The sequence below is a fragment of the Octopus sinensis genome, linkage group LG12 (assembly GCF_006345805.1).
Source record: "Octopus sinensis linkage group LG12, ASM634580v1, whole genome shotgun sequence".
NCBI lineage: Eukaryota > Metazoa > Mollusca > Cephalopoda > Octopoda > Octopodidae > Octopus > Octopus sinensis.
The window spans coordinates 61,845,075-61,872,967 of NC_043008.1; the positions used below are offsets into that span (position 1 = coordinate 61,845,075).

Genomic DNA, 27,893 nt, shown 5'->3' on the forward strand with positions numbered 1-27,893 from the left:
TAGAAAAGGGTCATTCCCGTTACTAACTTACACTCGTAACCCTCTGATGCACAGATGTATTGTTTCATCACTTTTTCCTGTTGCTTACATAATAGCCACTGCTCCGGTGATCTGGCTGGCGCAGTTAGGTACATCCATCCCATTTGTCTCTCCACCTCTCGTTACTTTTGTTGCGACCGAATCGCCTTCCTCTGCACTAACCGCTATCTCCAACAAGTCTTCCTCAGATCATCGGATCTCTGATACTTCTCTCTGTTGTGCAATTTTTGGCTTGTAACAGATTCAAGGAACATTAACAACATCAATCTCAACCAGTTTCGAAGTTGGGTCTACGAAACTCATGCTCTCTTCCTTTTACTCCTGACTCAGCAAATAAAAAAAATGCCTCGACTAACCCAGTATCATTAACGCTATCACTAAATTTAGCAGTATAAATCAGACTTCGGCTAACTTTCTGTTGCCATCTTTAACGGTCTTATCAAGCTAACGCCATAGATATGGCTGAATTTATCACAATGCATACGCAGCGACGGCACAGTAAAATCAACATATTGGTTTTTGATTTGACACGAATAGAATATTTGGTGGTTTGTTCTGTGAAAACCCCTTAGAATGCATTATTAATACTAGATAAAGAATCACTGCTTTGAAAACAATTATTTATGCAGAAACAGAAGCTACTCACAGCAAACAGTAAGTAAACGGATCATTAGTTCATTTCATGTTTGCACATTTTTATCTCGTCCTGACTATAACTCACAAATGTGACTTCTGTCTGTCTTGTCCACAATTACAATAAGCAATAATTTCATATCGGTTTTCTACGACTGTTTAGAAAAAGTAGATATTTAGAAAATACTGCAAACCTTTATTCTGGAAATTGAAATTTCAACCATTACAAGCATTAAAAGTGCATAGTGCTTCTTGTAAAATGGTAGAAACTGCAGTTTGGCGAAAAAAAATAATATCGATGAGAACACCGATTTGCTGATGCGATGCTTCAATAACAAAACAAAAGTAACGTGTAATATTTATAGCTTCCCAATTGCATCGACATCCACTTGTTACTCTACTATCATCAGTACAGTATAGCACTGACTGATATGCTCAAATATTGTAACCAAAAACAACATCGTTCAAAATAGTTATTCTATATAAAAGTTATTTTCAAATCAATTATCTACAATCGTTTCAGAACGAAAGCGAACCTACGTAAATTCAAAAGACAAAAAAAATATTTGGTTAAATATAAATTGGAAAATTAATATACAATTTGAATTTTATATCGACGATAAAAATATCTAATAAATCTTATGATACGCAAGATGATATATATCATTAGTATGGTGGCATTAAAATATAATGTATACTCTCAAGAGATTTAAACTACAATGTGTCTTTTATCTCATTAAATTTATTTACGTTGTCCAGCATTGAATTACTGCAAGATGTTTCAATATCCAATTTTGACGTTTTGCAAACGAAGTATGTTATCCTACAATCAGCTTTCTAACGGTTCCATATCCGTTTTACTTTGGACACTGGAGGACTTTAACAGACTCTTTATTCGAGAGGCTGGCGGTTCAGCTGCGAGTTACTGCAATGAGTTGAAAAAGCAGCTAAATGAATAAAATACTTGCAGACAATGTAATCAAGTGTATAGATTATATATTATTAGTATTGACCAGGAATCTAATTTACGGAACCAATCCTACACATTTATGAATAGAAATAATTTCTTTAATTACTATTTAGTTGTCCTGAAAATTAATAAACTAATTATTTTGTCAAACCTCTATAGAATTACATAATAGCGTCAATCACTTGGTGTAGTAGAAAGTAATTATTAATTATAATTTACTCTGTAGTTGATTACGATAATAGATAGCTATTCGTTGTATTATCTTTTATATTCAGACAGAAACCCACACTGCGCCTAACCTATGAATCTAAATCTTTGGGGATATTAAAATCAACAAAAGATACTGAAACAAATGAAGGCGGGGATTAACGTTCTTAACTGTTATGTAGTACATATTACTAAAAAATACAGTGTCCAAAGGAATAATAATGTTAAATATGAAATTTTAGAAGACTTTACTATTTACAAATTAAGGGTAATGGATCATTAGAATTGTTACAGCGTTGGTAAAATCGTTCGGCATTTGTTGTGGCACTTTGCTTTCTGAGTTTAAGTTTCACCAACTCAGCTTTGTCATTAGATAGAAGGATGTAATATTCCATTACTCATGTATATAATAGAAACAATCCGCCTCCCCAATAAATCAGCTGACATTGTATCTAAGGTCGATACAGTTAAATAAAGGCTTAGGATTGCAGAATTTCAGAGTGGTTTGAGACCAGAAAGTCAGTTTTTTCGTTCTCATTATTCAATGCGGCGAGTTGGCAGAAACTTCAGCATGCCGGACGAAATGATGCTAATCATTTCGTCCGTGCTAATGTTCTGAGTTTAAATTCCGCTAAGGTCGACTTTGCTTTTCATTCTTCTGGGGGTGGATAAAATAAGTACCAGTTGAATACTGGGGTCGATGCCAACGACTTATCCACTGCCCTAAAATTGCTCGCCTGTGCCAAAATTTGAAATCATTACTTCACCTAGGGTTAATATATACAGAGTATCAGTATAATGTCGAGGGTCAATGGTATCAAAGGCGGCGAGCTGGCAGAAACGTTAGCAAGCCGGGCGAAATGCTTAGCGGTATTTCGTCTGCGTTACGTTGTGAGTTCAAATTCCGCCGAGGTTGACTTTGCCTTTCATCCTTTCGGTGTCGATAAATTAAGTACCAGTTACACACTGGGGTCGATGTAATCGACTTAATACCTATGTCTGTCCTTGTTTGTCCCCTCTGTGTTTAGCCCCTTGTGGGTAATAAAGAAATAGGTGTATCAACTGATACACTCCCATAAAAATCGCTGTTTTGTTCCTAAATGTTACACAAGTATTATACACAGGTTCAAGGTCATACTGTAATATACCGTAGCGTATGTAAATGTCTATAATATATGTTTTGAAATCAAATGCATTCCATACCGTCTTAGCATTCTTCTTGTGTCAATAATTTAAAACCTGGAATGTATTGAAGTTGATTCACAAATCTAAATCCTTATTCAATCAATATGTGACTCGGTGCCAATGTGAGAAATCGATATGAATAACAGACTGGGCTAAAAGTCACCGAGTTTATAATATCGATTTTCTTCTTGAAGAATAAAATTTTCAACAATTTGGCACATTTTTCAGTGGAATATATATTTTCCCTTAAAATCTCCAATAGCTTATTTATCTATGAATATCCATAGAATTGCATCACTGATTGCATTAAGGAATTCTATTGGAATAGTTCTCGGTGCGACCAACAGTAAGGCAGAACGTTGTTTAATGAAAAGAATAAATTTTATTCTAAATGATCGATGTATAGAAATATATAACTAAACATATCCAATTGGAAAAAAAAACTACATATTAAATTTTACATTTCGCGCCTGTACGTAATATGTACGTGAATACGTATGTATGTGATTGTGTTTTTGTTTGTATGTATGTGTATCATGTATATAAGTACCTATACATACAATCGTTTCTCGGCGGCAGTGTAGTAGTTATTAATTTCGGAAGTCATACGGAAGAGAGAAGTTCAATTACCCGCGAAAGAGATTAGGAATATCTTCCTAAGCAGTCACAGTTGTAGCTATACCCTACCATGATAAAAAATCCTAAGGTCTTTTAAACATGTAAATGAAAATATCTATCTATATCTATCCATATATCTATCTATTTCGCTCTCTCTTTCTCTTTCTCTCTCTCCCTCTGTCTGTCTCTCTCTCTCTGTTGCTCCCCCTCTTTCTGGAAATATACAAAATTTTGATTGATATTTTATATATTTCACATAATAAAAATTGTCTCTCATTCCTTTCCACTAATCTGCTACATTTCCACGTGCCTTTTGTTCTCTAACATAATCTCCATCTCCTTCATATCATCTTTCTGTCGTTTTTCCTTCTATATATATAAATATAAATGCATATACATGTATGTAAGTATGTGTATAGGAATATTCACATACCAACTCGTGCACGCCAACATATCTTTTTGTATCATATACTTGTGTTTGTTTCTGTGTATATCTATTTGTCCTATTTGTCTAAGACCAACATATCTTACCTTTTCACTGACTCACAAGCTCCCAGTAAACATTCTCTATATTCTATTAACGTATGTCTCATCTTACTTCTCCCTCTCTCTCTCCTCTGCTTCCAGTAACATTATATGTGTACGTGTGACTGTATGTACGCACACATATGTATGAATATATATGTATATATATATGTTCATATATATTGATATATACATACATATGCACACATCTCTCTCTTTCTCTCCCTCTCTGTCTGTCTGTCTGTCTCTCTCTCTGTATATATATATATATATATACATATATATACACATATAAACATACATCCATATTTAAGTATATAAGCATTTTATACACTCATTTATATGAGGTATTTATATGCATTTAGAAAAGTATATATATATATATACATACATGCATATATATATATATATATAATATATATATATATTATATATATATATATGTATATATATATATATATATATATATAATATATATATATATATATATATATGTATATATATATATATATATATATATACACATACATGTATATATATATATATATATATATATATATATATATATACGTACATACTTATGCGTGTACATATATAAACACATACATTTTTGTGTGTGCGAATCTGTCATCGTTTTTCACTATCTTTGTATTTAGTCATTTTCTAAAATGTCAGTTTTTTTTCTTTTTCACATCTTTCAAATCTTGTATTTTCTTACTCAAATCTGTTGTTTTGCAATTGAGAACCCAAGAGATTTTCACGAAAGAACAAATATCTCTTTAGTCTAAAGCGCTATATTTATTGTAAAATTTGCAGTAATTCATCTGGGTGCTGGAAACTTTGAAAATATTTACCAGACGATGCAATTGTTCGCTTTATTTTGTCTCGAAGCAGTCATTTCAATTCCCCAGTCTGTCCTCGTAATACCATATTAAAATACAGTTTTTCAAATAACGTTTATATAGCAATCTCTTATTATTACTATACTCCGGTTGTTTCTAAGCACAAACCTGATGTAGGGCTGCGTATTTCAGGTATTTTCAAAAGATTTTCCATTTGAGTTCTCTTTATTCTATTTGGCGATTTATGTATATTTGCATTATCTGTAGAACATGGTTGTTGATTTAGATATTTGATTGTTTGAGATTTAGTCTGTGCAGGGGTTTATACATTTTGTATGGGCATATTTGTCTAGAATTCTATGTTACTGTGTCTGACTTTTTTCTATCGCAACCGCTGTATATTTTAAGTATTGCTCATGTTTACACATGTGTGTGGGTCTACTGCTCTGCTTCTATCACTGTCCAATTGGGTGTGTGTGATTTTGTGTCTGACATTTTAGCCGTTATTTTCCAAGACAGCAAAATTTGACTTCTTTTAAAGCATAATTGAAATGCCAGGGCTTTTGGAAGTGTATACTGATCGTACAATATTTTGATCTAATGATTAATTAATTACTGGAAGTACTAATGGTAGCCTTTTCTTGGCTTATGTATGTTACACGTTTTAAAAGCATTAATGCATATTATTTAATTTTTAATGTAAACGACTTAGCTCGATGATGCTGTCTCATTTCTCTTTTTTTATGCCTAACTTCACTTCTTACAATGTGTTTACGTTCTATGTTGTGTTTCTGTGTAGCAAAGCTTGGTCCTCCATCACATATCACTACTTCTATAAGGCACGGGTGATCGAATGGATGTTTAGTTCTGTTCGTTCATGAGTGTATATCACCTGTATTAACATTGTTTTTATGCTATAATATCATTTATGTTTAGCAAATAGTTTAAACACATTTTACATAATTCTTTTTAAATATATTTCTATAGCAAAAGACGAGTGTAGCACCGTAGAAAATCTATGCTTTTAACCTTCTAGTAACTAAAGCCGTATTGTTGGAAGAGGTGTTTGCTCGCCGAGCGTCATACGATTCACATATCAACGCTACTGATGACATTTTTCTTTCATAGGATAGAACAGACAAGAGAAAACCACTACATTACCAAGGAAAGTTCTTAAGCGTATTGCTAATGTTCCATTGTTGCATTGTGCAATGGTTCCAACTTCAATATCTAGAGCTAGAAAGTGTGGAATAGCTTAGGATTCAAAGGTCTAAAGGTTTTCAGTATATTGTCTGAAATAATGGCAGAACTCCATGGAGTATTTGCAAAAGTAGTAAAGAAGTAACTGGAATTTTAAGGTTTAATATCCAAAGTGAGTCTACATCACACTAAGAGACACAATTAAGAAGAAAAATATCTAATGAAGGTGTAAAGAAAACACACATGTTTCTAATATTTGAAGCCGTTTACGGAGATTGTGGCAGGGCCAGATATAACACTAACATTTCTGACTGCTTCAGAATATAACCTGAATTAGGTGCACGAAAACAAAAGTTTAACTTATGAATATTTTAAGAAGGTATCTTAAACGCGAAGAAGAAGGCGGTGAGCTGGCAGAAGCGTTAGCACGCCGGGCGAAATGCTTAGCGGTATTTTGTCTGCCGTTACGTTGTGAGTTCAAATTCCGCCGAGGTCGACTTTACCTTTCATCCTTTCGGGGTCGATAAATTAAGTACCAGTTACGCACTGGGGTCGATATAATCGACTTGATACCTATGTCTGTCTTTGTTTGTCCCCTCTATGTTTAGCCCCTCGTGGGTAATAAAGAAATTGGTATCTTGAACGCGAAAATGACTGTGTTCAGCGATTCCATCTGAATTAGGATGGAGTGTATTGTTAGCTTAATCTCTTATATCCCACCTAGAAGATGGCAGACTGAGAAGTAATAATATAATGATTCAAGAATTTGAGAGGTAACGCAAATATGTTTCACCATAGGTATAGCGGGCATATACGAGAGCCCATAATAGGCTACAGTTATCACTTGTTGATGGAAGAAGTTAAGATTTTACCCCATTTGATGTGGTGTTTGAATGGACAATGGATATTGAGAAAAGTGCATAGCTAACAGTGTGGGCCAAAACGTCATTGATATTTCTTGATACTCTCATTGCAGCCTGGTCTTTGTACATATGCCACCATCCACTCTGAATTATTTCTCATATTTCATTTTGTAAAATTAAAATTTATATATGTATATATATATATATATATATATATATGTGTGTGTGTGTGTGTGTGTGTGTGTGTGTGTCTGTGTCTGTCCGCGCGCACTTGTATAACGAAATGTTACCACTAGGCAGTGTTTAGGCATAAGCAAAATTTAGGTTAGTTAAAATATGTTTGTGATACATTTCAACTTCTAAAAGGCAAATACACTGCAGTCAGTATAAAGAAAATATCTCTCTTATGGTAAAAGTTGTGAAAACTCCTGGTTTGTTGAGTGTCATTATCTATCAGGTGAATTTGTTACGAACATATTTTAACAAGCCTCATCTTTGCTTTATGTCAAAAACATTGCATGGCATTAACATTTCGGTATTTTTCTCGATCGAGCGATCTACTATTGCAAATCAGTCAAAATGTTGACTGAAGTTTCATAAAACTATTGCCTTATAAGTTTTTTGTTCAGAGTTGTCTTTCTTATGTACATCCCATTTAACAAACGTCAATAAACTAGAAACAGGTAACTGCAATTTATTTGCCTTTTAGCAGTTGAATTATGTCACAAACATATTTTTAACTAACCTAAATATTGCTAATACATACATAATATATCATGGCACTCCCGCATTCTTCTTCTTCTTCTTCTCCACCTCCTCCTCGCCTTCTTCTTCGTCTTCTTCTTCTCCTTCTCCTCCTCCCCTTCTTATTCTTCTTCTTCTTCTTCTTCTTCTGCTTCTCCTTCTACCCTACCTAGAATTCCCAATGATCTCGAACTCACAAGAGTAAACAAGAGAGACAGATACAAGGAAAATGCCACTTATATTTGAACACTCTTGGAATATTATTTTACAAAACTTTTCTTTTAATTTTTTCCAAAATTAAATTGTTTTCCATACTTACAGTTGAAAAAGTCTCAATGACTGAAACCGGTACTGAGATGTATTTTTATAAAATGATTTCAGCATTTTCTACGTCGACTTTTTTTCCACTCATATATATATATATATATATTATATATATATATATATATATATATACATACACACACACACACACCACATATATATATATATATATATATTATATATAGAGGGCATATACATACATGCCAGAAGGCATTATACATACATGCCACACGCTAAGAGGGACAATTAGTCATTTCTACCAAAAATATTACTAATCCCACCGAATGCAAATTTTCAAAGTAAGACATTTAAAAAATATAGACCTGTATCACAGTGATTTCATTCTTACGTATTCATCAGCAGGCATGAATGTATTATAAATAAACAACGACCCTGCCCCGCTTAAGCCGATCAGCTAACTGATCAACATCAACGAAGCACATGGGTGAGTTTACATATATTACATCCGGATAAATGGCAAACTTTTACGAATTGCATTTCGGGAGAGGAAAAGTTTTTTCGGAATAAAAATTTAGCAATAAGGACAACTACTAATAAGGAAAACTTAACAAGAAATTGTCAGGTAGATAGCGTGAAAACCTCATAAGAGAAAAAATTTCGAAAATAATTATTTCTTATTGAACATATTAATTTATATATAGAGGGCATTATACATACATGCCAGAAGGCATTATACATACATGCCACACGCTAAGAGGGACAATTAGTCATTTCTACCAAAAATATTACTAATCCCACCGAATGCAATTTTTCAAAGTAAGACATTTAAAAAATATAGACCTGTATCACAGTGATTCATACTTACGTATTCATCAGCAGGCCGAATGTATTATAAATAAACAACGACCCTGCCCCGCTTAAGCCGATCAGCTAACTGATCAACATCAACGAAGCACATGGGTGAGTTTACATATATTACATCCGGATAAATGGCAAACTTTTACGAATTGCATTTCGGGAGAGGAAAAGTTTTTTCGGAATAAAAATTTAGCAATTAATATATATATATATATATATATATATAAATATATATACGTATATATATATGTATATATATATGTATATATATATATATATATATATATATATATATATATATATATATGCGTGTTTGTGTGTGTGTATATATGCATACAAATGTATGCAAAGAGAAACACAAACATAATCCCACAGAAAAAATACACAAATACTCATACGCTACATGCAAGATGAAAGAGTGAAAAAAATGTATCACTGATAAAATATACACCATATGGTTGATCGACATATAGTAGGCAAATATAAGTAATTAATTTGCATATGGGAATGACTCCAATTACGGTAGCGTTTACTGAATTTTTCTCAGCATGCTGGTATGAAGCCGAGCTGAATATCTAGATTAGCTCTGTAATTATGTTTCATTAAAGGCAAGAGAAATTATCGCCATTTTTTTCTCTCTTTCATATTGCTATATATGTATTTTATAAAGTTCCTTTGATAAAGATTCGCTGCTTATGTTTTATTAATCACCAAGATATTTGAAAAGATTTTGATAATACTTTTTTTAAATATATTTCTTATGTTTTTCTTCAATTTACACATTATCAAACTCTATCATTTAATTCACTATAAAAGTACTAATTTGCTTTCTAATAACGTACACATACCTAAGTGTTTATTGCAAAATATGCACATACATGTACACACACAGAAACACACGTACATATAGATACGTACAATATGCGCATACACAGTTATGCTCATACGTACACCTATCTGATAAACATATATTTGTGTATGTGTACATGTATGTATATATTGTATATAAATTTATGTTTGTGGGGGGTATAATGTGCGCTATTTAAGTAGAATATTTAATCTCGATGCAGTGTAGTGAAACATTAAGTGTTTTTCATTGCTATTCTTGCTACTCATATATATATATTGCTTCGCTTAGCACTTATAAAACCATAAAATTCTGTAGAACCAGCTGTAAAATACAATCTTATGTGTTTCAGCATACTGCCAAAATTCTACAATTTGAAAGACGTAATTAAATCACCTTCATGATTAAAAATTACTTATTGATGAAACTACAAAGATATAGAAATAGAGGAAAATAGGAACATTTTTAATATCTACTATTTAATATTCTATGTTGTTTCTGTTTGGACATTTATTTCTCGATTATTTTGTTTCTTTCAGCTGCTGCCTCATTTTAAATTGGCTCTTTTACAGACAATTATTTCATTTGACTTTCAAGAGCTGAATTCTCAATGTCTGTGTTTTGTTTTTATCCAGCAATATATTACCATCTACGGTGTATTTTACAGTTAGAGAACGTGCCGAAACGGTACATACTTGCTTCGAACATTTAAATCACACTTTTTAATATCTTTTCTTTTTTTTTTGTTGTTGAAAGTATTACCTAACGTTAAATTTTGCCGTAACACTCAAATAATCTTACAAAGTAAGTGCTATACTTGAATGGTTGGCTCTGAATCAACAAGAGAAGACAACTTTCATGTGGTTCCTGAACTGTAAAAAGTAGCAGCCAGTTCTTCCTCAAATCATTGTTAAATAATATATTGATATATTACCGCAATGTATATAATAATCATATATATATACATGTGTGTGTGTATAATATATATATATATATATATATGTACACGCATATACATACACACAAAAGGATATATTATTATTATCATTATTATTATTGTTATCATTATCATTATCATCATCATTATCATCACCATTATTATTATTATTATTATTATGGAGTAAATTGATCAGTTCTGCAAGTTTGGAATATCTTCAGTCATAGGTCCGGTGTGTACAGGATGAAATGGCGAAACGACGTTTGCGATTCTTAGATATTATGTTGTTCTGCTTGTTTAGATTGCATATTCTCACTCAATTATATGTTTCAACTATATCATCCTTGCTCAGCTCTTATAACGTATTGCGAACAAATTCTAGTTGTGGTCAGCCAGTTTTTAGTTATATGGCACTGCATCATTGTAAGAGGTAGTAGAACAGCTCAACTGACCCAATGGCAAATCTGGAAGATAGATGTTCATTTTGTAGCGAATCATAGGTTACGATTAGATTAAAACATATTTGTCAAGATAATTCAGCGAGCGTGGTAATCCGTTCATCTGATGGAAAATACGCAGGAAAGCTAGATATGAAGTAAGACATTACACAGTGAATCGAACCCGGAAGTTTGTCATTGAAAAGGAACTTCCTTATCTCTCAGTCTTATCTGTGGTATGTCTAATATAACTACGCCTACACGCTATCACTTGAATATTCAATATCTACACGTTGTATCTATCGTGTTGATATCTAAATATTTTTGTTCGAAAACATATTACACTCTAACTAGTCAACAGCTCGAAAGTTGTTTCTATGTAATAAAAACACAAATGAAAGTATAATAGTAAAAGTCTGAAAACAAAAAAAGATTGTTTTTTATTACTATAGTCTATTGTTTTAAAAGTATATTATGTTCTACATTTTTTTCACTGGCTTACACAACTTCTATCGGTTCAGATAAAGCATTTTACTTATTGAATATTACAGCAAAACAAATAATCTTGCAAATTCAATTATTCTATTATATTTTACAACTATAACATGAGTCTAGGAATGAATTAATGGTTAAGACTTCAACGCAAATAATAAGAGACATTAAACAAACCAATTTGATGAAAGAGAACCGCAGTCAGTGAAGCGAATCAAACCTTGGCATCTAGCGTCGCAAACATTGAATAGAAGTAGGCCATCTTGTTATATTGCACGTTGGTGTATATGGTCTATCACAGACACACACATATACATATATCTATATATATATATCTATATCTGTCTATATTTATATATATATTTATATATATATATATACATATATATATACATATATATTTACATATGTGCATATATATGTAAATATAATTACATACATATATATGTATATATATAATCTCTCTCTCTTTCTCTCTCTCTCTCTCTCTCTCTCTCTCTATATATATATATATATATACATATACAAACAGAGAGTTTAACTTGTCATGTATGCTAAGTAAACGTTTAAATAGTTATCATAAAAGGGGGTAAACTTAAAATACAATAATGGTTTCAACTGTTGGTAAAAGGCCAGCAATTTAGAAGAGACTGCCCATCTGGTACCTTTTTATTGATCATGAAGGAATCAAAAGCAAAGTCCACCACAGCAACATTTAAACTCAGGACGTGGAGAACGTAGAAGCAAAGAAAATTGTGCGAAGCAATTTATCCGTTGTGCTAATGATTTTACCTGCTCACCACATAATGGTAATAATAATAATAATAATAATAATAATAATAATAATAATAATAGAGCCAAAATTGAAAGTGTACCATTGTTATCTAGTGAACGATATTTTGACATCTTGTCTGTCTTCAACTGGTTCAAAAGATACATTTTTCAATCAACTTCAGTTTGGTTAATATAGAAAGGATTGAGGTAACTCCTCCTGAAGATATAGAATCAAAGTTAAAAGAAGAGTGTCATTGTTATCTAATCATAATAGTAATAATAATAATAATAATAATAATAATAATAATAATAATAATAATAATAATAATGATGATGATGACGATGATGATGATGATAGTAATAAAACATTGAGACAAACACGTAACTAAACACCAGGACTAACAAGTATATATAACATACAGAAAATAGTACTACGCTTGATCTAAGACTGCAGTTCATTTGAAAGCCTAAATAAAGAAAACATGACCTGTAAGAAAGGGCGACCACACATGTTCTCACTCAAGGAACGACTATAAATTCCATAATCGCAGTGCATTGTTGGCTACGGCATACCCAGTCTTCTAGGCAGTGGATACCGACGTTAAATGGACCGTCAGGCTAGCGGGAGGCGTCCACTGTAGTATAAGGATAATACAAGAGCTCTAAATTAGACAGCCATGAAGCGAGACAAGGCACAACAAGCAGGCCATTGGAACTGATGTAGACAATCGCTTCTTCTGCTCTTCCTTCAGGAATAGTTACCTGACAGTTTTTTTCGGGGTGGGGAAGACTACCCGCTCTAATAGTCAGTTCTTCCCACTTCGGTACCAACTGGATATCCAGGCCGTACCGTCCCCTAAGTAATTTAATCGGTCCATCCTTCAAATGTCCTACAACGCTGACCAATTGCAAGGAAGTACCTTGCCATGTGAGGAGCTGCAAACCCATCAACCCCTTGTTATATTTTTCTCTGGTCACAACCTCGTAACATCTTATGGTAGTGCCGACCACCATAGTGAGTTGGATATCCGACACAATTACATTGAACACATCTGCAAAAGCAAACATGAATCTTCCATATTCTAGTTTTAGCTGGTTGTTCCTTGATGCCTTCATTTTCTGAAACAGTAAGTACGTAAGTTGATAGAAGGAACATCTTTAATCAGTTGATCACATGATACACAAAGAATCCAAGCCATGGCCATTTACTCTAACCACTAAAACATTTCGCGGTATATTGCCGCAATCCACCTCTGAGAACGGGGCCGAAACCAGCTGTTTAAAACCTTCACCTGATCTAAACAGATCAGTGTCAAGCATATGGCAGATACTTCATTCACAATTATCATGATGTATTAGATAAATGCAGATCTTGTCGTCGATCCATGCACTTGATGTGGCGCATATCTGGGCCTCATCGACGACAAGCACTAAAATTCTTGGCTCAAACCTTGAACTCTGTGTTTAAGAGAGTTATGAATCTGAAACTTAAAAATCTACTCTCACTTGTTTGGATCAATTCTCAAACTCATCACAATACCTACCTTCTGACCACAACTAGAATTTGTTCGCAATACGTTATAAGAGCTGAGCAGGGATAATATAGTTGAAACATATAATTGAGTGAGAATATGCAATATAAACAAGCAGAACAACAGAATATATAAGAATCGCAAACGACGTTTCGCCACTTCATCCTGTACACACCGGACCTATGACTGAAGATATTCCAAACTTGCAGAACTGATCAATTTTCTTCATAATAATAATAATAATAATAATAATGGTGATGATGATAATGATAATGATAACAATAATAATAATGATAATAATAATATGTCCTTTTGTGTGTATGTATTTTTATGCTTTATTATCTGTTGCAGAAGACATCTGCCAAGAGGTCATCGTAGAGGTCCAGCATATGAAGCTAAAGTTCGTTAGACAGAACACCTACATTCAGCGACTTCTCCCTCATGCAGTGAAACATCGATTCCCTTATTTCGTCAGCTACTGTCTTCCATGTCTTCCATGAACTCTGTATCTCCAGCCCCTAATTGTGTCAGCCAATCGAGGAAGGCGAAAAGTCCACAACAACCTCTGGTCTACCATCCGTCCCAATTGAAGTCATATTCAAAAGCCGCTGAAAGCACGCATCCCTTCTAATCTGAGAAGTAAATCAATTGTACCTATGTTGCCAGGTTTTGCTTCTTCCACCCAAAGCTTATCGAAAGTCTATCATCCAATCTGTAATAAAACTATCTTTGTACGATGTGATGAAAACTTAGTCACTGGTCAATCTTACTGCCGTCAGCAGCTGTGTCTTTTCTCTTATTCACGTTCACAATCTGTTTCGCCCGTGTCAGTTGTGCATAATTGGGATGTTGAGAGAGCAAAAAATACTGAGTTCATTTCAATGTCATCCCAGCAAACGGTTGAATGCCCTTTATCTCGACCTCAACATTTACCTTGTCAGATCGTTATTTTTGTTGTTGTTGCATTTGTTTTTACCCCCGCTTTTGATACTACTATTGTTGACAGCGACCCTGCCGCTGCTGCTGTTGCAACTACTTCCGTAGTTGTATTATCATTATCACTGATGCTGTAAGGCGGCGAGCTGGCAGAAACGTTAGCACGCCGGGCGAAATACTGAGCGGTATTTCGTCTGCCGTTACGTTCTGAGTTCGAATTCCGCCGAGGTCAACTTTGCCTTTCATCCTTTCGGGGTCGATTAAATAAGTACCAATTACGTACTGGGGTCGATATAATCGACTTAATCCGTTTGTCTGTCCTTGTTTGTCCTCTCTGTGTTTGGCCCCGTGTGGGTAGTAAATAAATAGATATTTCTACTGTCTTTACGATCTGACTTCAAATTCCGCCGACGTCGACTTTGCCTTTCTTCCTTTCGGGGTCGATAAATTAAGTACCAGTTGCGTACTGGGCTCGATGTAATCGACCTAATCCCTTTGTCTGTTGTTGTTTGTCCCCACTATGTTTAGCCCCCTGTCGGCAATAAAGAAATAAATACCCCCCCCCCATAAATACATTTATATCATATAAAAAAGAAAATTTGAGAAATTATCAATTTTTTACAACCCCACTCCCTGTCACCGATTGTTTCTGTTTAGAAATTAAAATATTGGAGAGCCTGAGAAATTCTTTGCTGACACTTACCCACATTGACTTGAAAAATATATTACGGATATGCACTTGCATAGAAAGTGACATGACCTGAGATCGTGTTCTGAAACAAAAACATTTGCAGTGTGGAATATATTGTAAGCCATTCAATAACACACAAATAGCGTGGGTTTCACTTCAACATTAAAACTTCATTTGTGTCAAAATATTTTTGTCACTTTCAAACCGCGACTTGTTCACTGACAAAACTTCACAAAAGTGATGCAGTACAAAGTTTTGTCACTGAACAGCCATACACATATCACACACACACCACATACACACGCGCGCAGGCACGCACGTACGTACAAACGCACACGCACACACATTCTTTTCCTTTCATTTATGTGTATGTGTATCTATGTGTGTGCGCGAGTGCTTATTGGTGTGTGTGTGTGTGTGTTGGTATATGTGTCATTGTTGAAGTTGTGTTTGGAAACTGAACAAGGTTCATGTTCCGAGTACTTGGTAACTTTTTTGTGTATTCCTCCTCGTCTTCTAATAATAATTACCCGACTTTCTAGGCTCTTCTCACAGCTATCCCGCGTTCAAAAATTATACGGGTATTTAAAAATAAAATCATTCAATATATATAATGCTTCTACAGTACGTATACACTAATAGCGAATTAAAACTTAAAAGAGAAAATGAGAGACTTTACAAATGAGAATGGAATACTCCGCAGTGAATGCAATGAATATTTATAATTTGAGATGAACTAGACGCAGTGAATATTTAAATTTGTGTTCAAAAATTGGAGTTCAAAAAGTTCATTGAACCTTAGAAAACGAAATTTTAGGAATTGTCTTAGAACAGTCAGTTATGAAAGTATTTTCAAATGGCTAACCATGTGAGTACTTTTAGTAATTGTTACATACCTAATTAATTAGCAGCTTCCTTCATTATAGTATAGGTTGTTGTTTTTGTTGCTATTATTATTATCATCATCATCATCATCTATATTAAAATCATCATCATCATCATCATCATCATCGCCGTTACTATTATTATTATTATTGTTTTTTTCCTTCTTCAAATTTTCTTCCATTTCTCGCCGAGTATTTTCCGTACACCTAGGGCAGAGAAGCTCATTGTATGCATTCCCAGATTACACACACAAATTCATAGGTAAAATATGTATTTAAAAAAATTAACAAATAAATAAATTCATGAATGGATGTTGCTTTCTATTATTATTATTATTATTATTATTGAGTGAGAGAGCAATTCATGCCATCAAAGTGACACTGGGGTAAAATATACGAAGCCCAATATACCCATCATGACTACCCGTCTGATAAGGGTACACCAGGCACATGCATCACAACCATATGTGCGCGACATGATGATCTCATATCAAGATAAACAGCACATGACCTTGCAGGTGGGGCCCAGTTAGAATTTTCTTCAGGTTGAGTAGCCCATCCCGCTCAAAAGGTCCCTGAATAAGGGTTGTTTAAGGATGTTGAAAGAACCACCCATGTTTCCAGAGGTGAATTATTCAAACCCCAAAGAATCCCTCTCAACACATGGCTATGATGCTCCCCCACTACTTCTGCTCATGATCAGAGATGCACATATCGTCAGCCACTCAGGGACATGCTCAACTGGTTAAGGTCAAACAACTGACAAGCAAATCTGTGGTATTGAGCAGAATATTTGCTGTAGCCCATCTTTTATACCAAGACAAAACAATGTACATAACACTTCCAATCAGTTAAGATCAGAAGCCATGAGAGCCACTATTGTTATTATTATTATTATTATTATTATTATTATTATTATTATTATTATTATTGTTGTTGTTGTTGTTGTTATTGTTGTTGTTTTTATTATTGTTATTATTATTATTATTATTATTATCATCATCATCAACATCATCATCATTATTATTGTTGCTGTTATTATTATTATTTTTTTATTTAACTGTTTTGGTTAATAACAGACATCAATTGGCAAGACCGGTATAAAAGGATTTTAAGAATAACATCCAAATTAAAACTACCAACTAAAAGAATAACAAGGACAGAGATTATATTTCTGCGGAGTTCACGATATTAAGAATTCGAAATGGAGAAAACAACTTGGTAACTTCTCGATTTACTCGACATAGCACCGCTACCTATCTCTCATATCATACCCCATTGCAAAGCGGCTCTTAAATGTGAGCGGATGCTTTGAATAACGTAGATACGCTGCACTCTGCCTTACATAAAATCAGAACAGTTCCTGCCGGACATGTGTGCGTTTTTTTTGTTTGCTTTTTTCAGCGCTCAATCTATTATAAGTATCAAAAACTACAATAAAGAGGAAGACAACGATGTAAGAGTTATGAAACAATGGTTCGATATTTTAGCACAAGGCCAGCAGTGTCTGAGTGGAGGGTGAATGTGATTGCATTGAAGCTGGCACAAGAGTGGTATCCATTCTTTCGACTCCGCAAGGAAGGGAAGTAGAATTTGAGCTTAGAACGTAAATATGGACGAAATACCGCTAACCGTGTTATTCGGCGTGCTATCGGTTCTGCAAGCTCAGCGACCTTCTTTAATTTTCTTATTAGTTTCAAATTTTAATATACATGGACTTTATAATCATTCTTTAACCAGATAGGCGCAGGAGTTGCTATGTGGTAAGTAGATTGTTTACCAACCATATGGTTCCGGGTTCAGTCCCACTGCGTGACACTTTGGGCAAGTGTCTTCTACTATAGCCTCGGGCTGACCAAAGCCTTGTGAGTGGATTTGGTACACGGAAACTGAAAGAAGCCTGTCCTGTATATGTATATATATATATGTGTGTTTGTTGTCTGTGTTTGTCATCCCAACATCGCTTGACAACCGATGCTGGTGTGTTCATGTCCCCGTAACTTAGCGGTTCGGCAAGAGAGACCGATAGAATAAGTACTAGGCTTACAAAGAATAAGTCCTGGGGTCGATTTGCTCGACTAAAGGCTGTGCTCCAGCATGGCTACAGTCAAAATGACTGAAACAAGTAAAAGAGTGAAAGAAATATATTTTGGGGATATCCTGTATACATAAGAAGGTAGATATTTACATAGCAGAAGCATACACGGCACATAATACTCTCTTTTTCTCTCTCTCGCCCCTACACGCACATATGTATATTTAATTGTGCGTATATACATATATCTGATTAGTTGCGTACATTCGCTTCATTCCGTGTGAAAGTATTCAGATTTTTTAAAGAACATTTGAAATCCAATGTTACACGAAAATATCCAGTTAAATACATACTCAAGGGGACTGACTTATTTCGACGTGATAAATGAATTTCTCTAAATACTTAGCTGAAGTAATCTTATTAGCATATATCCGAAAGAAACTATTTACTGAAACCCATAACACCTGTAAATTTAATACATGATAAAATTCTGATCTACTTTCAGTGTTTCACTTGACTAAATAACTGTCTGTCTCCAGTGAATGTAAATAATTAAGTAGCTGCGTATAATTCATGACCTACAGCTACGATGTATTCTCGAAAATGCTAAGAATTACTTAGACAGAGGTGACAGACCTTTTAGAAATCATAGCAGAAAAATAGCCTTACTTAACAGCGCTAATACTCTTCAAATTTGGATACTTACAGAGACCCATTTAGCCTTCCCTAAAGTGTAGTTTGGTGAAGGAGGAATGAAGAACAAGCCACGATATATATTCTGTTGTCATAACGTAGAAACCTGTAATTTTCGCAGGGGATTATCCAAAACCGACAACGAAAAGAAAATTAATTTCGGCACCATTTAATACTGTAGTCTTCTGATGCGTATTCTAAGATACTGTTGCAATAAATATCGAATGGCTCTGTCAAATTTCCTGCCATTTTATAACACATCAGGCCCCATGCGTTTCCACTTCTTTATGAGGGAATGTAAATGCTATTTACAAAGAAATGTAAAAATTATTTAAAAGAACAATATTCAGAAGAAATTGAAGAATAGCGTAAGGAGACAAAACGTAGATACTTTCAAACCTCCTAATTTATTGGGTTTTTTTTTGTTGTTTGTTTGTTTCATTCACAACCCACACGTATTTTATCATCTTGTTTGTTCAAAATCAATAGATGAAAGAAGAAACAGATCGCTGGATTCGGAAAGTTGAAATTAACTTAAATAGGAATAGATACGTCATAAACTAGAGAAATGTTTGAAATAGTTTTCAATGATGGAAAATAAAATTCTCTCATGGAATAATCAATGGCTTTAATCAAAACAATATGGAATCATCATCGAAGATGATGCTGATGTTACTACTGATGATGATAAGGAAGAGGAGACGCATGATGATGATGATGATGATGATGAGAACTAAACAAGAATAGCAGTAACAACTGCGATAATGATAACTATATCAATACTATTGCGAGCTTATAATTTATTTTAAATGTATTTATTGTACACTGAGTCTATTTTCTTTCTTTTTTTTTTCCATTTTTGTTTTGTTTTGTTTTCAAAGAACAATAGCGATGCAGTTTAATTTAAATATTCTATCATTATCAAATATTGAATTTTGCCATAAAATCAATGTTTTAGTTGAATAATCAATCAACGCTGATTGATTTAGTAATTTAAACAAAGGTGAGTTATTGATTGGATTAATTATGAATGAAACAAGTTCCTGTTTAAATAAACTACTCTTGAAATATGAAATAAACAACAACAGCACATGGAAGTCAAACACAAATGTTGCAAAACTTAGAAACTCTGCATTGAGTTGAATCTGATTTACTTTCTTTTCAGCTTCAAAATGTATTAAAAGTATTTGACGGCTATAACTTAAATGATACTGCATACTACGAATGACTTGATTCACACAAAGATATACCATGTAGTGAAAGTGAACCCGTAACCACGTCTGCGCCTCTATTTTAAAATTATAAGAAGAATAATTTTATAAATGGCTATATTCTTAATTCAATAGAACGGTCATTTTTCAATGATATAGCAAAGAAGAAAGATCAGTGCCCTTAAATTTTACAAGTTTTCCAAAACAAATTATGGAGAGGAAGGAAAACAACAGTAAAAGCATGACCCAGCACGAAGGCTGATAAAAAGTGTGTACTCCGCTAAAGAAACTAAAAATTCGATGGTGCTATTAGTTCGTCTATCACTGAAAAATCGTTCTTTAAGTCGATAAATTTCCAAATATACTAAGATTCTTTAAATACTACAATAAATATATATGTACGGATAATCCATACGGTGTGTTTTCAAAACAGAAATCAAAGAGCAGGAAAATATATTTTATTTCATCTTTTGCTTGTTTTAGTTATTGGACTGTGGTGATCTTGGGACACAATCGTAAAGGGTGTAGTGAAATCGAGCCCATATCCATTTTCTAAGTGTGATATGTATACTACCGGTGTCTCTTGCCGAAAGGCTAATTTATACAATACAATACAATACATACATACATACATACATACATACATACATACATACATAAATACATAAATACATACAGGCATATATACATACATACATACATACATACATACATATATAGATATGTACATACACAAACACGTATATATATATGCAACTACACGCTAGAAATAGACACCAAAAGACTCTAAAAACCACTTCAAATTACATTACATTAGCCGAAGGCTGAAACTGAGCAAATGAATAAAAGAGATTAAGTAAAATTTTGAGGTTAATTCTAGATCGTCCGATTTCTGGTTTAGTAATACAAATTACTTTACTGTCATCAGTAGAATATACCAGAAGTACATAAATGTAAGTATATATATATATAGGCCCACACAAATACGTTCGCGTATATACAAATATATACATATATCCACAGATACACACAAGGTAAATCTGATTATTCATCTCAACCACGTGCGTATTTGATCAATGTATTACCACAGTAAATATCAGGATCCGAGTGACGAAATAAATATATATGCACACATAATTAAGGATAAAATCAATTAATGATCTTATCAGTGATCACCACGTAATAAAAGTCAAAAGAGTGAACATTATTATCAATACATAATTATATAGAAATAATTAAGGGTACTGAGAAACAGTACCTGATCCTTACATATATATATAAGCAGCGACTTACCCTTTTTGGTCTTATACGTAAGTATATATTCTTTAACACATGGTACGACTCTACAACACTGTCTCTCTCCCCCTCTCCTACATTTCTCTGCCTTTCACACTTTGCACTCCACTTTGATCTGTCTCTTTCTCACTCTCTCTCTCTCTTCTCCTCCTCCTTTTATTCCTTGTTCCCCTTCTTTCTCTCTTCATCTGTCCCTCTTTTCCTCTCTCTTTCCCTCACACGTGACTAGCCTCTTCGTGGTCAGCAGCCGTTGCGACAAGACACATTTTTTTATCTCTGTAGCCCTAAGGCTTTTTTCTAACGCCAGCTCAAAAATTTACTCGTCCTGTCGAAAAGACGCTTGTCTGTGACGTCCTATTTTTGTTGTTATTATTATTATCATTATTGTTTTTACGTATTTTTGGTATTTTTATTCATGTAACATCGTCCGGTTTTCCGTCCTTGTTTTGTATACATTCGAGGCTTTCTTCCAAGGAATCTAATGCGCTTGGCTTAGATTTTCCTTTGGGGCTGGCCAGATCGGAGCAATCTCAAGATTAATCAGCCAAAATTGCGAAGATGATCCGGTTCTTGACTGAAGATTGAAGGCTTCGAATGTCCCGTCCGTGTTTTTTCTATAGTCTTCTAAATGTTTCACGTTCTTGTCCTAGTTTGTATTTTTACATTTATATATATATATATATATATATATATATAATATATATATATATATATATAATATATATATATATATACATATATATGTATGTATGTATGTATGTACGTATATACATACATACCACACGCACTAAATTCACAAAGTGAGAATGGGTGCTTTGCACAGCATTGTGGGTTGACAAAGCTACCTTTTACAATTGCTCGAGTGTATCACATTTGAACGTTGATACACGTCTCAATTTTGGACATATATTCGGAGGGCTCTCACAGAGTTTCCGTCTACAAGTTCATTCACAATGCATTGATCGGCTTGCAGCTATAATACAAGTTTGCTCAAGTTGTCGTAGAGTGGGACTGGACCCGAAACCATCTGGCCGCAAAGCGACTACCTGCAACACACAAACATGTCTGTGCATCATATTCTTATACCTCTGCCAATTTGACGCATTTAAATATTGCACAATCCAATACATCCAGTTTTTGCTTTCAGTAAAAGAATAGAACGTGGTTGGGTTGTAATTTGTAACACCGCCTTTGTAATTAGAAATGCTTGATACAAGAAACATATGCATTATACGAATCCTTATTTAGCATTACATAAGTGCTTCACCCTATATTTCCGTCACGATGTTCCCTATTGCAACTACATCTGTACGCTATTTCCCCACGCTTTAAGTAACACTAAGTGGATTAGACAATATAATTTATGATTATATAGGAGAGCTTTTGCTATCCCATATTACTGAATCATATATTACATTTGATAGGAATGCTCCTCTAAAATGTTAAAGTAAATTTCGAACCATAAACCTTGATATTATTAAATACTTATTACACTGAAGCTGAGAGATTCAAACTACAACAATTCCCTATACTCAGGTAGTAACTGACAAAAGCAGAAAATTGTTGAGATGATTGCCACCAAAAATTCTGTCTCTTTTATTTAAGAATTACAAAGGAATTATGTATCCTGGACAATTATCATAATTAACATTATCGATAAAAATAGTTAACAGAATTAGCTGCTAAAGTGCCATTTATAGGGCTATTAGAAAATCAGAACACCGATACCTCTTAGAGTGGGTGTAGTATATAAATCACTTCTAATGAATACTTCAGTCGTCTACCAAAAATGGTCTTTGACAGCAATAATTATAATCATTTGACCCTATAAATATGTTTTGATCAAGAAAATAGCGTTATTATAAGTCTATAAAATATAATTGAGATGTCTAAACATTTACAGTAATGTTACTGAACGGTCTTCTTTCAATACTTTATCAAATTGTCGAATGCTGAGCAGTAAATAGAATTATTCTAGCGAGACGATACTAATACGAGATTCCGTGAATCAGTTGGTGTCAGTTCATTTCACAAACAATAGCAACACCCTCAAGTAAATGTTTTTCGTGTCTATTGAATAGAAACGCTTGCTATTTGTGATAAAAGCTATAAACAAGAAATACAGTAATGCAGCAGTGTAAATCAATTGCCCTAGTTCACTTGGCAGATACCTGGTTCAAATGTCAATTTTTTATTTTCCTCTTTTCTATGAAATAATTACCGGTTATATACACATGTGAATAACAATAAACATACCTTAAGTACTTTTAAAATTGGCCTTGAACCAAGGTCAAAGTTTGGATAAGGACCTTTACCCTAAGCCAAGATACCAGCTCTTCGGTCAAGTTTATTTTAAGGATTACATTAACAGCTAAGGCTACCTCATTTTATTTACATCGCTATAATCACATGTAATCCACACCCGCGAATGCGGAATCTAATACGTTGTGCGTACATTATTTTGTTTGTTCCTTTCCTTTACATTAGCTAAAGGAGAGCCTATTATTACTCTAGGTATATCTGTAGACAACGCAGATTTGCTTCTATAAGTCCTTTATGTTTCGAATATCATATAAAGGTCGTATGTAACTCTTGACCTTTCGTAATTTGTGTGTGTGTGTGAGTGGGTGGGCGTGCCTTCATGCGTGTGTGTGTATGCATGTGTGTTTGTGTGTGTGTGAGTGGGTGGGTGTGCGTTCATGTGTGTGTGTGTGTGTGAGGTATGTTTACGCTTGACATCTATTTATGCCTGGTGTTTCTCTTAGAAAGGGCGGCAGTATAAATTTTCGATACAATTTTACGTCCGTAGCTGTGAAACCAGTTTTCTCAGTTTGCTTATAGAATAGTTTGAGCAGTTTTGTACCCAGATCTGGAGAATGGTGGGAGGATTTAAATGCAATATTATCTAGGTAACACAGAGCACATGAGAAGATGAGTCTCTGTAGTAACACTATTTGGGACATAACACAGTCTAAATGCCTTGTACTTGAACATCTCATTGGTTTTACAAATTCACAGTTTACTAGTCATCGTTTGGCATTGTTTCTTCAGGTGGTTTCAAGTATATTTTCAAGAGTAAAAGCAAGGAAATAGAGTAGATATATTTCCTGGCATTGATGTCATATAGTGTGACATGGGGAAACTTGCTTTTGATGAAGCCATTATATATTTTCTGTGTTAGGTTTGCTACACACACACACACATGGCAATTGAATGTAAGAGCATGCCCGTGTCATAAAATTTGGGATAATATATATATATATTATTCTGCGATGGGCATGTATGATAATAAATCACTAGCATTTTGTTGGTACTTGATTATTACTCTAATTTTAACCGGCTTCCAGATTCTTTGATTTGCGCTGTCTTCGGACGAGTTGTTAAAGATATTCGTGATTGCTGTGTGTCCTCCAGGGTTTAGTTCTATTAAGTTCATGTTTGTAGATATGTCAAGTTCTGTGACTGTTTTGTTTCTAGATTCTTCGTCAGCTTTTAGGTTTTTTATGAAGGACGTATTCAAAATCATGACCTGTTTAGAAGATGCACATTTTCTTATTTTACTTCTTGTCTTTTTTTGTTCATAATACGCACAAACACAAATACAGATGCATTCACATATATACTTATTATGCACTCGAAAAATACGTATCCAGTCTGTGACTGGGTACATATATGCAGATACTCGTATGCATGATTATATGTGAGTATGTGTATTTGTGCACTGACCCCCAACCAACAACCCTAAAAGTCTAGCTCTTTAAGTACTACGCCTTAGCAATCTCATAAACAACGCCTTAACGTAAATACTATATTGTCCTTAAGACGTCATGGTTTGAAAAAATACAGATGAAAAAAGAGAAAAAGTAATATCATTACAGTAAAATTCTGTAATCATCTTGCACAATCTTTCGTAACAAACTCATTATGTACCAGTCCAATTTCAACAAACTATTTCCCAGTCATTAATTTCTACTCCATACATCTGCCAACAACAACCCCTTAGCAATATTTTTTTCTACACAGATTGTATAAATTACGAATTATCATCATAACATCAATGGTAAAAATTGAGAAATTTTACAAATATCTAAAAACCCAACGGGCTGAATTATTAGAAGGATCGTCTCTCAATTCAACAATAACACATTCAGTATAGCACATTTACTGTAGCACGTGTAAGAAATTACGTACAGCACAGAGACATTGAAAAATAAACCTGAATATATGTAGACGAAATACGTAAACACATATGTAACCTCTCTAATAAAATGTACCAACATTTAACACTACTGAAATAAAACTCTACATAAGTTAATTAAACACAGAAATACCAATGAAAATAATAAACCATCGCAAAGGAAGAAACTAGCAAATATTTGTAGCCAATTTAGTCTGCAGAACTAATAATAAACTGTAGATTAATTAGCATCATAACCTTAACAATAACATCGTTCAGATAGCATGGCACATAAGAATAACTACAGTTAACCATATATCGACACTGCAAAATTAAGCAAAGTGCTGATTAGACATTTCGCATAATCTTTCGTGTTTGTTGAGATATACAAATAAATATACGGCTGGGTATATACATTTGCATATACATAGATACATTCTGTACACAAACACTCATATATATATATATATATATTATATATATATATATGTGTGTGTGTGTGTGTGTGTGTATGTAAATATATATATATATATATATATATATATATGTATAAAGCGATTGAGAGAGAGAGAGAGATACATACATATAAACATACATTTATACATATACATACACACACACAAATATACACACACACACACACAAATACACACACACACACACAAACACACACACACACACACACACACATATATATATATATATATATATATATAAGTAATTTTACAGACAGAACCACCTTCAATTCAATCAACACTGAAAGATTTTATACCCGACCACTCCATAAAATGTTAAATATTAAATCTTATACTAACTATATCTATACTGTATCCTGTATTTTCCGTTTATAAGACTACACATATATACATATATATTCTGTTATTCTCCTATTTTTTTCAGTCATTTGATTGCTGCCATGGTGGGACACCGCCTTTAGTCCAGCAAATCGATCCCATGACTTATTCTTGTAAGCCTAGTACTTATTCTATAGGTCTCTTTTGTCGAACCGCTAAGTTATGGGCACATAAACACAAAAGCATCGGTTGTCAAGCGATGTTGGGTGATAACACAGACACAAACATATATACATACACATATATACATGCATGCATACATATATATACGGCAGGCTTCTTTCAGTTTCCGTCTACCAAGTTCCCTCACAAGGCTTTGGGCGGTACGAGGCTATTTAAAGACACTTGCTGAAGGCACCACGCAGTGTGAGGGAACTCGGAACCATGTGGTTGGTAAACAAGTTACTTACCACACAGCCTCTCCTGCGTTTATGTATATATATATATATATATATATATATATATATGTATAAAGCGATTGAGAGAGAGAGAGATACATACATATAAACATACATTATACATATACATACACACACACACAATATACACACACACACAAATACACACACACACACAAATACACACACACACACACACACATATATATATATATATATATATATAAGTAATTTTACAGACAGAACCACCTTCAATTCAATCAACACTGAAAGATTTTATACCCGACCACTCCATAAAATGTTAAATATTAAATCTTATACTAACTATATCTATACTGTATCCTGTATTTTCCGTTTATAAGACTACACATATATACATATATATATTCTGTTATTCTCCTATTTTTTTCAGTCATTTGATTGCTGCCATGGTGGGACACCGCCTTTAGTCCAGCAAATCGATCCCATGACTTATTCTTTGTAAGCCTAGTACTTATTCTATAGGTCTCTTTTGTCGAACCGCTAAGTTATGGGCACATAAACACAAAAGCATCGGTTGTCAAGCGATGTTGGGTGATAAACACAGACACAAACATATATACATACACATATATACATGCATGCATACATATATATACGGCAGGCTTCTTTCAGTTTCCGTCTACCAAGTTCCCTCACAAGGCTTTGGGCGGTACGAGGCTATAGTTAAAGACACTTGCTGAAGGCACCA

The 27,893-nt window shown here is 33.8% G+C and overlaps 1 long non-coding RNA gene across 1 annotated transcript in view; it reads right to left on the minus strand.

The window, feature by feature from the left end:
* The window catches only part of LOC118765563, a 25,377-nt gene extending 1,461 nt beyond the window's left edge, over window positions 1-23,916 (minus strand). Inside the window, exons 1-3 of the long non-coding RNA XR_005001425.1 lie at window positions 23,906-23,916; window positions 20,011-20,019; window positions 5,160-5,163 (exon numbers count right to left, since the gene is read on the minus strand). This is a non-coding gene — a long non-coding RNA (uncharacterized LOC118765563). The remainder of the gene's footprint in view (window positions 1-5,159; window positions 5,164-20,010; window positions 20,020-23,905) is intronic.
* Between the last annotated feature and the right edge of the window lie 3,977 nt (window positions 23,917-27,893).